Below are 16,944 nucleotides of genomic sequence, written 5' to 3'. Positions count from 1 at the left end.
TTAAAGTAAACAAACAAAAATATATGAAATATACAATTTTAAACAACAAAAGATGCGATAGGTTAAAACAGATATTCCATATTTTTTGGATAGTTTTGCGTTGTTTCGTAAATTATACCATAGTTTTTTGTTGAAACCCCTCGGCAACCTCACTCGACTTCGTCTCGTGAGGTTATTGCCGGGGGTTTCAACAAAAGCTATGGTATAATTTACGAAACACCGCAAAACTATCCAAAAGATATGAAATATCTATAACTTATACTTTTATTATTAAAAGATATGGGAAGTGTTTCCCGATTTTTTTTTTTTTGGAAAAAAGATGAATTTATGAAGAATCTGGTGCCATCTCATACTTTCAATTAGACCTGCTGAGTTATTTATTTTCAATACATTGCAAGTCAGGTAATTTATTTTCAAACTACCGCAGAACAAACCATTTATTTTTGTGATTATCAAGGCTGAGTTATTTATTTTCAAAATCCTCCTGGCCCCCCCCCCCCCCCCCCCCAGAATATCAAATGGTCGTCCCCTAATATTAAAGTAATATTAATTTCATTCAAGAATGGTCGCATATATCATGTGAATTCTGTTTCGTTGTTACGAATGACACCAATTTGTCATCTACATTGGTAACCAGTATATACATCATTTTTATAGTTCGTTCTTATGTTGTACTGTTATACCACCGTCCCAGGTTAGGGGAGGGTTGGGATCCCGCTAACATGTTTAACCCCGCCACATTATGTATGTTTGTGCCTGTCCCAAGTCAGGAGCCTGTAAATCAGTGGTTGTCGTTTGTTTATGTGTTACATATTTGTTTTTCGTTCATTTTTTTTTATATATAAATAAGTCCGTTAGTTTTCTCGTTTGAATTGTTTTACATTGTCATTTCGGGGCCTTTCATAGCTAACTATGCGGTATGGGCTTTGCTCATTGTTGAAGGCCGTACGGTGACCTATAGTTGTTAATTTCTGTGTCATTTTTGTCTCTTGTGGAGAGTTGTCTCATTGGCAATCATACCACATCTGCTTTTTATATCAGAGATAAACGTCGTAATGTAACTAAACATCAGTAAGTAAAATATATTGGGATGCTAAAATTTAAAGAATAGAGAAAGAATAATGAGAAAAATAAATAAAATGTAGAGAAAAGTGACATAACAATTTAAAGAATACAGAAATAAACAACACCCCTAATCCGGACCCTCATGGTATACACGAGAATCTGGATGGAGACGCAGAATATAGAATAATAGATAAGGACAGTAGAGAGTGATGCATTGCTAAAAAAGAGAGAAAAATAACAATTGTTTAAGAATACAGGCATGAAACACCCCTTTTTACTATTTAGACCCTCCAAGATGATTGTTAAAACAATTTTGGCATTTATTCCACATCTCCTTATTTTTAAATTAATAGTATAGACAACGATATCTATATAGCATCTTCGCTAGCCAAGGGTTACGATCCACTTCCCTCCTCTCCTGGAGAGGAGGGAAGTGGATCGTAACCCTTGGCTGGAGAGGAGGGAAGGGGATCGTAACCCTTGGCTAGCGAAGATGTCTATATAGATGCTTTGCAATTTTTTTACTGTATATCACTTTATATGTTATTTGAGACTGGAGTCCGATAAACATTGGCCTCCTGTCAACCGCTGAATCTGATAGCTCAGTAAATATTGTAAAGTGCAAACAAAACAAAATTTCAGGGGGAGGGGGTGGTTGAAACAGTAACGGATTGCGATGTACTCAATTTGGTGACAAATGCTAGAATTTTACAAGCGCACAACTGCAGTTCTCCTCTGCACTTATGTATATATAGAAAGGAACTAAACGAAATAAAATGAATTAAAACTTAAGACAATCAAATGTAGCTGCATTCGCTTCTTTCCATTTACTTCTTTAGAATGTTTTGTAAACAACATATGATTAAGTAATAGAACAAAAGAACTAATTGGATGATGCTGACGAATTAGAGTTTAACGTCCAGTGGCAAATATCATGTCCATATGAGAACGACAACACGTTATATGTACCCGGTGTTGTATAAGACAGACACTTTCAGTCAGATTTTTGAACGTGCTTTTTTGAACAGACACAAAAATCAAGGCTGATTGAAAACATTAATAATAAATTCATGCATATTCCAGCGGCCAATCCATATCACGCTATATTACAGTGACACACCTTTCAATAAATAGCAAAGAAAGTCAAAATAAAAATGGCCTTACTACAAGGATACTGTTGCACCGTATTGTCATTTTTATTTACTCAAGTACATCTCATTCTTAACTTTTTTAATGGGAAATTATAAAGGTAGCAAAACTATTGTCGTGGCTAAATAACTCTTAACTGACACAATTTTAATTGTCCAACCCATTAACAGACTTTATTCTCCTAATAGTCATTAAAACGTGGTATTACTCACGTTATATTACAATTATGAAATATTTACTAATGTCAATTTATTTTTTAGAACCAAAGTACTATTTTGTGTCCTTTAAATGATATTTAAAATTTTTTGTTTCGCCTTTTATTAAAACAATTGCTATGCGTATAAGCATAAATACCACATACTTGCGCAACGCCTTTTAGTTTTACTGAAGTTTGCGCAGACTATGAAATGTTTTTACATGTGGAAAATGTTCTATGATAGATAACATTTTGTCAGACACTTTTTTTTTTTTTTTATTTGGTTTTTATAATATGCCAAAAATCTGTATATTTAACAGAGTTGAACATTTAAATTGTGCGTTTTACTCTTAACAGACGTATAACCGACCCGATTAACAGACCAACCGCCCATATAGCCGCATACTCAATATAGATTAACCGATCAATCTCTCGGTTAGCCGAGTGTCGGCCGTGAAATTAAATGTGACTATTGTAACGTATTCGTCTTTGTATCATTGTTTGATGTTCTACGTTTAAATCTTAAAGTCATATGAAACTTCAAATTAAAAAAAAATATGTTTTTCATGGCTACGTTTTACTATAAAAAAAGTGAACGTGAACTTTCTTTTTAAAGAAAATCCTTTATATTATCAAAATCTGCATAAATGTACCGATATTGAATTATTGACTTCCCAGACACTAATTCGTCGATATTTTCCCGTATGCAGTGACCTCAACCACGAAACCTCTCGTTATAACTTTGGATACCGCACAGCGCAAGTGCGAGGGGGAAACCGTGATGAAAGAATGTAAAACACACGTGCTCTGGAAGGTAAATAGTAATAACAGATTTTTAAAAAACAAATTTAATACAACAAATCATTTAACTAGATATAGGAAGATGTGGTATGAGTGCCAATGAGACAACTCTCCATCCAAGTTACAATTTATAAAAGTAAACCATTATAGGTCAAGGTACGGCCTTCAACACGGAGCATTGGCTCACACCGAACAGCAAGCTATTAAGGGCCCCAAAAAAATTACTAGTGTAAAACCATTCAAACGGAAAAACCAACGGTCTAATCTATATAAAAACGAGAAACACGTATGAACTACATAAACAGACGACAACTGTTAAGGAAAAGTTTAATTGATAAAATGGGAACGCATTATAAAATATAAAAACAAATGTCTTGGTTCTTTCAATTCACTTATTTGTCAAATTTTCCACGTGCTCTGTGTTTATTGTTTATCAATGTCACGACCCGGTAAACTTCGACAACAAGCTCGAAAGTTAATTAGCTTGCTATCAACAATCATTGAATGAAATATTATTTGTCGATAATACGCTATAGATTCGTAATAAATATTAAAAAAAAAAACGTGCATACAAGATTTAATGTAGAATATATGCATGCATTGCTTCAATAATTTCGATAACATTAAAATTTCAAAAAACTCGTTTCTTATGACTTTAAGAATCCTAGCATACTTTTTTTTTTTTTTTTATTTTTTGGTAGACTCTGTGGATATGTTGTTTCCAGGACAGGTTAAATTCAATATCAGCTCTAAAGAATTTGGTAATTTTAGATCTTTGAAGGACTTGTCCCTTAAGTGTGTAACAATGCTAAATAGGTGATCTGATGGCTTTTCTTTTTAGCTCACCTTCGGAACGGTGAGCTTATGCCATCACTTGGCGCCCGGCGTCGTCCGTCCAGTGTAAACTATTTCAAACATCTTCCCCTCTGAAACTATTGAACCAATTCCAACCAAACTTAAGCTGAATGAACCTTAGGGTATCTAGAATGAAGTTTGTGTTTAATTTTCTGTTTCGTCAAAAAACATGACGGCTATGGCTAAAAACAGAACATAGGGGTAAAATGCAGTTTTTGGCTTATATCTCAAAAACTAAAGCATTTAGAGCAAACTTGACATGAGGCGTTCATTAGGTCAAGTTCTATCAGCCTTGAAAAATGCAGATGAATCTAACAACCCATTGACAGGATTTGAATGATTCATTTTGATTTTTTGTTAACCGCCATGAAGCATAGCATTGACTATTGAAATGTTAATGTCCGTCCATGCAACGTTGAGAGCAGTCCCTCGCCTACAGTCTTAATCAAATTAAGGGAAAATATGTTAATTGGTTACACAGGCATTATCTTGGGATGAATTCAAAAATCTTGGCTGTACGATTATTTTTGTGAAACTCATGCCCCTTGAAATTGGAAATCAACACTGTTAGCATTTCTCGTCAAAGTTTTGGGAAATTTATGGATAAAGGTTTACATCAGCTCCCATAAAAACATTATGAGGTAGCTTAAAATCTTTGAAATGAAATTGAAAAAAAAAAATCTCTTTTATGCCTTTTCTCTCTTCAGTTTTTGGTCCAATTTCTGTTAAAGCTTGTCAGCTATGTCCTACTCTTCCAAAATCAACGTCATACATCTTGGAAATGTGCATTAAGGCCAAGTAACAGTAAATGGGCTGTGTCACAGGTTTTGTTAAAATTTTGCATAACTTTAACTTAAAATCCAAAAAATAATGTAATTACCTCTTTTATTTTCTGAAATATAAGTGATTGATTTTTTTTTCAAAATAGGTGAACATTTGTATAGAAAGCACATATAATCGGCGAAAAAATCGGGATGAGCCGCTGGAATAGGTGACTATTTCTTGCTCCATGATATATGAAAAGGGTGAGAAATTCAGATTAAATATATCATTAGGTTGATATTATCACTTGCTTGATTATATCATAAGTATTTGAAACTAATCGGCTGAGACGTCAGTATTTATTTTAGATGGTGGTTAAACCACAGTCGTAAATGCATCAGTTATTTGTCAAACCAATTAATCTCTATTTATCTTCAAATGTGGTATTTCCACTGATGCTAGTATAGATGCTATAAATCCGATTATTTACACATTTGCACCTAATTAACATTCAAAAGTTTGTATACATGAAACATGATAACAATTATTAAAAGAAATTCCATAGTGTCAGCGTCCTTTAAGAGGGAACAGCAATATGTTACTTTTTATCAGTTATTCATTTATATAAAACTGAAAGTGTTACTCTTTGGGGTGTTACTACATTTATCTGACCAAACATATTTCACTGTCTATTGAAATTGAATTTCTTCATAATGAAAGACATAAAAGGGGTTAACAGAGGGAGTATTTGAGATGTGACGAATTTATTAGAAAAACAAGGTGTGATTGTACTGCGTTGTTACTAAACATGAACGTAAATAATAATTAATAAAATTCTTTATTTAACGAAGGTAACACATTTAACAATTACATGTTAATCTCCCATGAGGCCTTCAAAAACTATTAATACAAATAGAAAAGAAAAAAGAAAAAAAAATACAAACAAAATAAAATACATAATACTGTTATACATAGCAGCTTAAATATTGAATAAGTATATATGCATTCAATAGAAGAAGAAAAAATACATTAGAATAAAGCATCTTCATTCTGTACAGTTAGTTAGAAAATAGTTTGAACATTTGATCTTAAATGTATCTAAATTATTTATTTCTTTAATATTATTTGGTAAATTATTCCAGGTAATAAGACCAGAATATTTAAATGTTCATTTTAAAAATTCAGAATGAAGTCTTGATGTTGTCGACCTGAGACAATAATTATAAAGATCAGTAAAAGCAGTAAATTTAATAGATAGATAATCAGGTCCTAGACCATTCATACATTTAAACATTAACACAGCTTGAAAATATTGTATTCTTGTAAATATAGTCATCCATTCATGCTTTTTAAACATTAATGTTGATGGAAAATCAAAAGAAACAGATAAAACTAATCTTGCAGCACGTTTTTGGAGCTTATGTATCCTCTCCAGATTACAGTTTGTGGTAAGACCCCATACTGTACAACATTAGTCAATAATGGGTAATATATAGCTATTGTAAAAAGGAATAAGACCCTTTGACGGTAAATAACGTTTCAACCTTTTTAACAGGTATATATTCTGGTTGAAATAGTTTCACATATTTTATCAATTTAATTTGACCATGATAGATTTTTATCAATATGAATTCCAAGAAGTTTTTCAACTTCAACATTATCTAAAGTGATATTATCTTGTGATAAAACACATAAACATTCATTGCAGCTTTCCAGTTTTCTGTCTGATCCAACGTGACGATTGTAACGTAACCTCAGCACTTTAAATTAGTGTCGAAAGTTTTAATTTTGTTTGAGATTTTATTAAGCTAAGAATACATCATAGTCAGGAACAATCTTTCGCCAAGAGGTCACTCTGACGTAGATGTGCTGTATTTTACTTAAATCATATAGACGTCAATAAGAGTTATCACCAGTAAAGTGTGAATACTAAACCACTATAAAGTAGCTCATTATGGTAAATAGGTGCCAAACATTTTGTTTTAGATTTTATTAAGCTAAGAATACATCATAATCAGGAAAAATCTCCCACCAAGAGGTCACTCTGATGTAGATGTGCTGTATTTTACTTAAATTATATAGACGTCAATGAGAGTTGTCATCAGTATAGTGTGAATACTAAACCACTATAAAGTAGCCTCATTATGGTAAATAGGTGCCAAACATTTTGTTTTAGATTTTATTAAGCTAAGAATACATCATATTAAAAGAAAAATCTCCCGCCAAGAGGTCACTCGGACGTACTTTCAATGTGTTTTTACTTAAATTAGATCAAATGTCCAATGCGTCAATAAAAGATGTAGGGTACATGTCAATTAGTGGTAAATGGTATACTGCATTATGTCAATCAGAGATGTAAGGAATACGCCAATGAGAAATGTAGGAATACGCCAATGAGAAATGTAGGATATACAATATAGAGTTGTAGGATATACATTAGAGATATAGGGTATACATCAATGATAAAAGATGATTAGAGGGGGAAGGAGGGGCTAACACATAAGTTAACAGAATCTTTCTTTATTCATACAAGGCTGACTTCATTCAGGAACTTCTTAGGAAAAAAAGAAAATAAGTTAACATCACCTACCGCTATATAGATGATGTTCTATCACTACTAAATAATTTTAAAAATTTCGTGACTATGTTGAACGCTTCTATCCCATCGAACTTGAGATAAAATGAAGTCTGCCTCATACTTTGACTTCCATCTAGAAATTGACAATAAGGGTCGGTTAAGAACAAAACTTTACGACAAAAGAGATGATTTCAGCTTCCCAATTGTGAACTTTCCATTGCTATGAAGCAAAATAGATATAAGAAGATGTGGTATGAGTGCCAATGAGACAACTCTCCATCCAAGTCACAATATGTAAAAGTAAACCATTATAGGTCAAAGTACGGCCTTCAACCCGGAGCCTTGGAGAGGGGGGGGGGGAAATTTTTTGAAATTGTTTTTACATAAATTTGGCAGAATTTTTATTTTTTGAAAATTTATGCAAAATTTTATCCCCGGGTGTTTGTTTCCATCAGAAACTAAAAGTCCAAAAGCGCCTGCATATGAATTATATTTCCCCAGTTGATACAATATTCCATGGCTTGCGTTTCATATCATGACTTCATTGATTCAGGGTTGTTGCTCACAAGGAAGCTATTAAACTAAGAGTTCCAAGTATCGAAATTAAAGTCGTCCCTTCGAAAATTTTACGGACGCCATCACTAGTTGGTTGACCGTTATGGAATATCTGTTGTGCAAATGACGACGGATATGTTCCACTAGTCGTAACAACAATCCCGTCCTCCTTTACCCCGAATGTGACCTACCGTATTAGACTCATCACCGGGTTTGTACTTGTATGAGAAACACGACGGATGCCACATGTGGTGCAGGATCTGTTTAACCTTCTGGAGCACATAACATCACCACCGGGTTTGCTTGGGTTCGTGTTGCTCAGTCTTTAGTTTTCAATGTGGTGTTTTGTATACTGTTGTTTGTCTTTTTATAGTTTTTCTTTGGAAAGGGGGGTGGGGGCATGACGTTGTCAGTTTATATTCGACTTATGAGTTTGAATGTCCCTTTGGTATCTTTAGCCTCTCTTTTATCGACATGTTGAATTATTCATATTTCTTTTTTTAGTCATTTTTGTTGTTCTGATTTCTTTATCTATTATAGTTTTATAAAATAACATACTAGTAAAATAAATCAATGAGATGATGTCACGGCTCTACCCCAACAAAGCGAACTGAACTTTCCCTACATACTACTACAGTTGACTGAACTTCATGTCAGCTATGAACCCATGTAGTCAAATTTTGGTTTAATTTTTATTAACCTTTTTTTCATATCATTATCACCAGGAATGTACGTTGGATATCAAAATGAGAAGATGTGGTATGATTGCCAATGAGAGTTCTACACCAGAGATCAAATGACGTAGAAGGCTAGCAACTATTGATCACCATACGGCCTACGACAATGAGCAAAACCCATACCGCATAGTAAGCTATAAAAGGCCCTGAAATGACAAAATGTAAAACAATTCAAACAAGTAAACTTAATAGATTTATGTGCAATACAACAAACGAAAAAAAAAATATAGAAAAACAGATACTATTACACAGCAAAAAAATTACAGGCTCCTAACTCAGGACAGGTACATACCGAATGTGGTCGTGTAAACATTTTTGCGGACGAGCCAATACCCCCTGGCCTGGGGCAGTGATGTAACAACACAACATGAGAATAAATTATAAAAATCATTTGAAAAGGGTTTAACTCATCAGATAGATACAAAGAACAAAAACGTCTAATAAAAAAGACACAAAGTACAGATTTGAGAGAACTCGCAGTTACTGAAAGCTAGTTCAAAGCCAATAAGACCTAATAAAAAAATTATGTATCTAAGACTTAAATATCAATAAGTACACATCCAACTTTCAATGGATTTTGAGTAAAGACGTCATTAACAGTCAGAGAAAAACATTACCTTATGCAGTGCCAAAATATAGCTATCGACAGATTGTATACAAAAATATCACAGATAACGGTAAATGTTATTTAATTTATCAATTAAATGGAATTTAGCAGGGTCTTTACTGAGTTTGGTCATGCACTGTGATTCGTTACAGTAAATGCACAGGAAACAAGTCTGCTATTACAGGCGTTCCATTGGTGCCCATAGGAATACCTACAACCTGTCGATACACTTTATTGCCGAAACGTACATAAATGTTGTCAAGGAAAAAAATTACAGCTTTAATCATCTCATCACACTCCCAGTCAGTATTTTCGCATAATTAACTTTTTCGTTACAAAAAAGGCTTTATATGAGTTGCAGCAGACAAATTTGCAATCAGATTTTTGAAACTACTATTTAATTAAATAGGAAACATTTTGTTTGATTTCATTAAAAAGATAAGAAAATAGTCTAAAGCACTGAAAGATTATCATATGTATAACACATACTAGACGTCTAGATGAAATGATAAGTTACGGGTGTTTTAGGATGTATAAGAACCGAAACAATTGAACAGCTATATAACTTAAAAAAAGACCTAAACAATAATAGCCAATATTCGTGCATACATTTATTTGAATAAGATTCAAGAGTTTTTTATCAAATTTTTTGTTGAAGTTACTAACAGATAGCATCTTGGATATATGCAGGTATACTGATATTCATAGAGAAAGCTATTTTATCTAAACATGTGTACCTTTAGAAGAAGAACACTATCTTATTCTAATCAAGATCTCCAATGGGAATCAACATTTGACATGACAATAAAATCACCGATTCGAGATTTAAACATTTTAATACAAGCGATAACACATTTTTATGTTCTTTTAAAAGTTAATATCTAAACAGCTCAAGATAGTATGATACACAATGCAAGTGTGGCTGATATTAGGTTTATAATTATATTCATGTAAATAAAACAAGTTGCTTTCTTTAAAAAAAAGAAAAGCAATACGTGAACCTAAGACCGCTGACTGGTCACCAAAAGATTGTTGCTGATTTTTTTTGTTTGCTTTTGAATCGAAATAATTGACTGTGAATAGAAGGTGATTATGATGAAGTTAAACTACCTTTATTAAAATATGTAATAGTGTGTACATTCTTACACAAGTCAGTTGAAAGCAGTGCCGGATAGTTGTGAATAGAAAAGTGTTTATACAGCTACTATTTGAATATACATTTTAAGCTCGACTGTTTCATTTATACTTGGGATTGTACATCATTTTTTCATAATCCTATTGTAAATCCCAGTTTATACAAACCGGATGTATAATGCAAATTGCACAAACCAATCGCAATATAAATCTAAGCACTCCATTTGCTTTATAATCTGGATCCATTTATTTTATCTATCATATCTTTATATTTGGTTTCCTACATGAATGCCTTCATATTCTCAACTCGTTATTAAAGTTGTCTGTACTCATGGTACATGTTGTATAGATAAATTCAAAGTCCATTTCCATGTGAAGTGAAACCCTGTGGCATGCAACTTATAAGAAGGTTTCGTATATTTTTCTTGAGAGTAACACACCAGCTTCATTTGGACCTCTTATAGAGACTTATTTTGTTCTGATAACAGTCTGATTATAACTATTTTTTCTATCTACATCTAGCACTGAGAGGTTTGATTTTAATCAGACTGGTCTCATAAAACATCTCAAATTTTTATGAATTCCTGATTTTACTTAAATCAATCCAAATATTCTACAGGGAAACTTTGTTTTGAACAATATCTTATTTTCAGAAGTTTTATGAATACCTGAACATACTCTCAAAAGAACCAATTTATATAAAAAGACATGTAGATATGAAAAGATACCAGGATTCACATGTTGTACACCAGACGCGAGTTAAGTCTACAAAGAATCATCAGTGACACTCGAATGAAAATAGTTAAAAAGGCCAAATAAAGTACGAAGTTAAGTAATCTATTCTTTGGGTAGAAAAGATTTGGCATTTTGAAAATGTCAAAGTTTATAAATAGTAATTAATTTTGTTATTATTGTAAAATATTAATAACGTTTTTGTATGTATGAGATGCAAGGATTTAAAACCCTTGTGAATTGAAAGCACGCAAGTTCATTCACGACCGTTTAACATTTAGATATTTAGCTAACTTTGGGTACGCACCCCTGCTCATTGGTGCTCATACGTCATATATAATTTTCATAAATGTAATGAATGATAAAAAAATTGAAAACAACACGTTTAATAATTTCATGCGTCCGAACCTGTGAGACATAATGCACGTATGCATTACAATATTAATTTTATTCTATAATTATAAGGGACAAATTCAGTCGCAGTTTTACCTTAACAATGAATATTTAATTGAATTTTAGAATGCAACCTTACTTTCAAATCTACAAATGAACCTAGCCGGATTGTTGAAATATACAATGTCACGTGGTAGCCTATCCATAGAGGGACCGTATCAAAGACATAAATAACTACCTGTATAAATAATGGAAAATTTTCGAAACATTCCGAGAATCGTCATTCCAAGGATATCGAGTGACCCATAGACACTTCCAAAACTCGCCAATATATAAGCGTGAACCCCTCAGGGGGTTCATGCAAAGATATAATCAAATATAATAAGTCGTTCTCGTGTCAGCATCAAGTAAGATAGCAGTGTGGTATCGCAAGTGCATTTGACACTATGGATGATACACAAGCACTGGCTAGCATGCTATATATATAGAAGTATACATTGATCTTACTGCTGAATATCCATGCATAAAATTGTCCCAGCGTTCTTTTGAAAATTGTAAACCGTATTTCATTCGTCAATTGCGTCCGAAAGATAGACAAACCTGTTGCTGCATGAACCATGTAGAAACCAAAAGCGCATTTAAAAGTTGTATGAATTTTCGGAAAAAGTTATTGAACGAGAATGATGCATATGATGAAAATAATGTTCATGTTTATGATTACATAAGCGACATTGTAGATGTCACATTATGTAACAAAGAAGATAATGTCCACAAAATATCTTGCCTTAAAAGAGATTGTGGAGAATGTGGTATTAACAAACTAAAATCATTTCCACTACATCAGCATAGAGCAACGTGGCAAAACAAACAATACCAAACACTTCTAACTGATCTTCCACAAAATCATTGCGTCTGTGTACATGACTTTTCAGAAAATTACCGCTGTACGGATTTAAAAGAACTTCAAAGTTCATATTTTCAAAAGACGGAAGTGTCTATTCATGTAACAATAATACATCGCCACGCTTTACTTGAATATGACGGTGTTGAGAGTACCTCCGAGTTTCCTGAAATAATTACCGAACATTTTTTTGTGAAAAGTAGTGACCAGCAGCATGATCAACATTTTGTTCATGAAGTTCGAAAGAATATTACAGAGTACTTAAAATCTATCTCTTACCCGGTCCATACAATGCACGAGTTTACGGATGGATGTGCGGCACAATACAAAAGTCGCCACTGCTTTGGTGATATAAGCCGGACCTGTAAGGATTTTGGATACAGCAATTTCACCCGAAATTATTTTGAAACCGCACATGCAAAAGGTAATATTTTTTGGGGGGAAATTATTAACACTTTAATATTTTTATTTTTTCAAAGAACGCGTCATGCTTTGATAATAGGCTATTTGCATTGTTTGCATTTTCATCCAACATTAATAAGCTCAGCCAACAGAACTATATTTTTGGCTTGGCAATGGTCGTTATTTTAGCGGGTGATATAAAATAGCAATATAACCTTCCGTGAGATACGTGGTCGTACATAATAGAAAAGTTACAACACTGATAAGACACATCATTATTCAAAGTTAAACAAATAAATAAACGGAAGAACAAAAAAAATAAATTTTGATGATCGAAAATCAGGAGACTATACTACTAGAATCAACAATTAAAGCTAGAAAGTTATTTTTTGTATAATTATAAAAAAGGCACCAATTGATACATTATTTAATACAAAGAAGACATGTGGATCATACAAATATATATAAGGTTGATAACCACAATCAAACATACATCACATTCGACTTCGTCTCGGGTGACATACTTCTTTTCGTGTTGTAACAGAAAATTGTATGCATGTTTACAGGAGTCAAAATCGCATTTCTTTTACATCTTAAAACATTGACAGTCTTTGTAAATAGCAACTGAAGATAAGAAAATGTCCAGGTATTATAATAAAGTAATTTTCCTCATATTTTCAGGCCCCCAGGATGCCGCCGGTGGACTTCTAAAGCGACAGGCAGATATAGCCGTCTTACGCGGACGAACGACAATACAAAATGCATCCGATCTATATGATTTTGCCGTTATGCATATGACACAAACTAAATCCGTTTGTAAAAGAAGACTATTTAGATTTGTGGAAACAATCCCGAGGGAGACAAACCTATCTTACAAACTTGTATCAAACATAAGATTTGTGGAAACAATCCCGAGGGAGACAAACCTATCTTACAAACCTGTAACAAACATAAGATTTGTGGAAACAATCCCGAGGGATACAAACCTATCTTACAAACCTGTATCAAACATAAGATTTGTGGAAACAATCCCGAGGGAGACAAACCTATCTTACAAACCTGTATCAAACATAAGATTTGTGGAAACAATCCCGAGGGATACAAACCTATCTTACAAACCTGTAACAAACATAAGATTTGTGGAAACAATCCCGAGGGAGACAAACCTATCTTACAAACCTGTATCAAACATAAGATTTGTGGAAACAATCCCGAGGGATACAAACCTATCTTACAAACCTGTAACAAACATAAGATTTGTGGAAACAATCCCGAGGGAGACAAACCTATCTTACAAACCTGTATCAAACATAAGATTTGTGGAAACAATCCCGAGGGAGACAATCTATCTTACAAACCTGTATCAAACATAAGATTTGTGGAAACAATCCCGAGGGAGACAAACCTATCTTACAAACCTGTATCAAACATAAGATTTGTGGAAACAATCCCGAGGGAGACAAACCTATCTTACAAACCTGTATCAAACATAAGATTTGTGGAAACAATCCCGAGGGAGACAAACCTATCTTACAAACCTGTAACAAACATAAGATTTGTGGAAACAATCCCGAGGGAGACAAACCTATCTTACAAACCTGTAACAAACATAAGATTTGTGGAAACAATCCCGAGGGATACAAACCTATCTTACAAACCTGTATCAAACATAAGATTTGTGGAAACAATCCCGAGGGATACAAATCTATCTTACAAACCTGTAACAAACTTAAGATTAGTGGAAACAATCCCGAGGGAGACAAACCTATCTTACAAACCTGTAACAAACATAAGATTTGTGGAAACAATCCCGAGGGATACAAACCTATCTTACAAACCTGTATCAAACATAAGATTTGTGGAAACAATCCCGAGGGAGACAAACCTATCTTACAAACCTGTAACAAACATAAGATTAGTGGAAACAATCCCGAGGGATACAAACCTATCTTACAAACCTGTATCAAACATAAGATTTGTGGAAACAATCCCGAGGGAGACAAATCTATCTTACAAACCTGTATCAAACATAAGATTTGTGGAAACAATCCCGAGGGAGACAAACCTATCTTACAAACCTGTATCAAACATAAGATTTGTGGAAACAATCCCGAGGGAGACAAATCTATCTTACAAACCTGTATCAAACATAAGATTTGTGGAAACAATCCCGAGGGAGACAAATCTATCTTACAAACCTGTATCAAACATAAGATTTGTGGAATCAATCCCGAGGGATACAAACCTATCTTACAAACCTGTATCAAACATAAGATTTGTGGAAACAATCCCGAGGGAGACAAACCTATCTTACAAACCTGTATCAAACATAAGATTTGTGGAAACAATCCCGAGGGAGACAAACCTATCTTACAAACCTGTATCAAACATAAGATTTGTGGAAACAATCCCGAGGGAGACAAACCTATCTTACAAACCTGTAACAAACATAAGATTAGTGGAAACAATCCCGAGGGATACAAACCTATCTTACAAACCTGTATCAAACATAAGATTTGTGGAAACAATCCCGAGGGAGACAAATCTATCTTACAAACCTGTATCAAACATAAGATTTGTGGAAACAATCCCGAGGGATACAAACCTATCTTACAAACCTGTATCAAACATAAGATTTGTGGAAACAATCCCGAGGGAGACAAATCTATCTTACAAACCTGTATCAAACATAAGATTTGTGGAAACAATCCCGAGGGATACAAACCTATCTTACAAACCTGTATCAAACATAAGATTTGTGGAAACAATCCCGAGGGATACAAACCTATCTTACAAACCTGTATCAAACATAAGATTTGTGGAAACAATCCCGAGGGAGACAAACCTATCTTACAAACCTGTATCAAACATAAGATTTGTGGAAACAATCCCGAGGGAGACAAACCTATCTTACAAACCTGTATCAAACATAAGATTTGTGGAAACAATCCCGAGGGATACAAACCTATCTTACAAACCTGTATCAAACATAAGATTTGTGGAAACAATCCCGAGGGATACAAACCTATCTTACAAACCTGTATCAAACATAAGATTTGTGGAAACAATCCCGAGGGAGACAAACCTATCTTACAAACCTGTATCAAACATAAGATTTGTGGAAACAATCCCGAGGGAGACAAACCTATCTTACAAACCTGTATCAAACATAAGATTTGTGGAAACAATCCCGAGGGATACAAACCTATCTTACAAACCTGTATCAAACCTAAGATTAGTACACCAAGTTATTGTTAGGGATAACCGTGGTGATATTTTAATCAGGGAACTATCATGTTTTTCTTGTGACAAATGTGCCAGTCATTTTTATGAAGAATGTGAAAACATTTCAAACACGGGGAGTTTTACGAAAGTAAAAATGATTAATGAAACCCCGAGAGTAGTTGATAACAATGAAGACACAAACCCCGAAATTGAGACGGAAGAATTATCTGATCTTGTCTCTTCAGGACAAGTCATTGCCGTTTACACAGATGACCCGGACAATGATTACTACCTAATAAAAGTTATGGATTGTCCTCACGTTCTTGGTGTCGACACAACAGATTCGTGGGGCTCCATATTGCCAACTGGGACAAGTGTTATCAGTGGATTGTATTATGATAATAATACATCATCACCACTATCATATAAACTTGTATCGAAAAAAAGGCAATTGTTCCAACAAAATCGATAGTTTATATATGTTCCGAAATTGACGCCACAAGAAATATTCAATTACATGAGGACATTCATCTCAGCATTTTACAATGTATAAATGAATTAAAATAGTCACAAATATAGGTGTTATTTTGTATTTTAGTTTTTCATATCATAGTGTTAGCATTGCTCGTATTATAAATCAAAGTAACGTCGTCAACTTCATGCAATATTGACGTTTTACGTGTAACGTCAAGTGACACCAGTATTGTGCGTAACGTCACACTAAATTGAAGCTGTATTTATAATATTATAACTCCTATTAAATGTATAAAGAGTTGACCAATTATTTCAGCAATAACGACGGGATTTATTGTCACACAATTTTTATTTGTCATGCTATGTACGATTTCAAAC

At 33.6% G+C, this 16,944-nt stretch overlaps 1 pseudogene; it reads left to right on the top strand.

The window, feature by feature from the left end:
• The first annotated feature begins 12,213 nt into the window (after positions 1-12,213).
• Positions 12,214-16,659, top strand: LOC127720784 (uncharacterized; annotated as a pseudogene).
• The last annotated feature ends 285 nt before the right edge of the window (positions 16,660-16,944 follow it).

This window comes from Mytilus californianus, unplaced genomic scaffold, assembly GCF_021869535.1.
Source record: "Mytilus californianus isolate M0D057914Y unplaced genomic scaffold, xbMytCali1.0.p SCAF_11, whole genome shotgun sequence".
NCBI lineage: Eukaryota > Metazoa > Mollusca > Bivalvia > Mytilida > Mytilidae > Mytilus > Mytilus californianus.
The sequence above is the reverse complement of the archived record's forward strand: the minus strand, read 5'-3'. Positions and strand labels throughout refer to the sequence as shown.